Genomic DNA, 1552 nt, shown 5'->3' with positions numbered 1-1552 from the left:
CTTTGTGCTGAATAATGTAAAGTGGACACATTGATGGAACAAAACATATTATTCCCCTAACTACAAAAATGCAGGAGTAATCCAGTTGTTTTTGTCTCATGTCTCCTTCATTTTGGTATCCTAACACATTTTTTAACAAACATCAAGCATTCAAACATTTAAACATGCATTTGAAATAAAATAATTACTTCTGCCTTAGTATATCCTTAAATGCTATTTTGAGAGAGAAAAGAAAGATGGTTTAAAACAAAGAGTAAAAATGATTATTTAAAAACAGATCTGAAAACAAGATAGTTTTGTTACAGAAAATTCAAAAGTCAGAGATGTATGATTGATTTTGATTACTGTCCCTATTGCTTACTTTGCCTTGTCTTTCCTTCTAAACCATACCTGCCTGCTTCTGCTTTCCTTAGGGAACATGCTTGTTTTGGAAAGTTGAAGAGATTATCTCTCTTGGACCAACCTATTTCATTATCCCTGGATAGTCTGGGGATTGCAAGTGTGAGATTGACAGGCTTCCTGGATTTCAGCATGTTCTTATTGCTGGCTACTTAATTAAGATTTTGGCTAGCCGTATTACAGTCTCCTTTTGTCTGTGTTGAAATGTTCCACGTATCTACATTAGTAAGCACCCCAGCTATGCCATAGCCAGTTCACCTACATTAGCTGTGGGACAGTTAGAGCATATAAGGGAAGAAGCATTCTCTTTCTCCATCTTTCTCTTAGAACAGAACATTCTCTGGAGTAATAGACTATCAATTTACCCATGTGTTTTTAAAGTATCCAGGAAATAGCTTCTCTCAACTCTTACCTGCCCTCCTGTAGGTTCCACCATATGTCCAATGAAAAATCATTACTTACAGTAATCATTGCTAACAGTTAAACAGTAGCTGGGATTTAACAGGGTTAAGGTTGGATGGGCCAATAGTCAATCAGATGTAGGTATTCCCCGTTACAGTGAAACTAAGCACTATCAAAGCTCAGGACAAAATTAAAAAAGATGTCACCCTATGTATATCTTGCTTGTAACTTAATAATAGATTATGGTCAGATCCTTAAGAAGTTTGGAGTCAGAATCTAGATGTCCAAAGTTTTAGGAAAATCCATCTTTAAGGAACCAACAGACTCAAATAATAAAGAATCATTATCATTATCATTCTTTTTAACTATGGAAAGAGATTTAAAGCTTTTTTTTTTTTTTTTTTTACCTGAAAGTTAAACCCCTCTAATTGTTAAAGGCACTATAAATTACTGAAAATTGATCATTTGTTATTTGCTTTCATGTTATTTGACACAAGACTGTCCAATAAACAAAGCTTGAGGCCAAGATTTTCAAGTGTGACTACTGATTACAGGTACTTCAAGTTTTGTCAACCAAACTTCAGACCTTTTCAATGCCTTTTATGAAATAAAATGTTCTAGCTCAAAGTTCTGTAAAACTCAGTTATGTATTTCTTCAGTAGCTGCCATCTAACTTTAACATTATCCACAAGATAATAGAGAATTTACTAGTATGTCTTAGCCTAGTGTGCCTAGTGGCAGCTCACCCTGA

This window comes from Netta rufina (genome assembly GCF_964035555.1).
Source record: "Netta rufina genome assembly, chromosome: 1".
Classification (NCBI taxonomy): Eukaryota; Metazoa; Chordata; class Aves; order Anseriformes; family Anatidae; genus Netta; species Netta rufina.
This window is presented reverse-complemented; position numbering follows the sequence as displayed.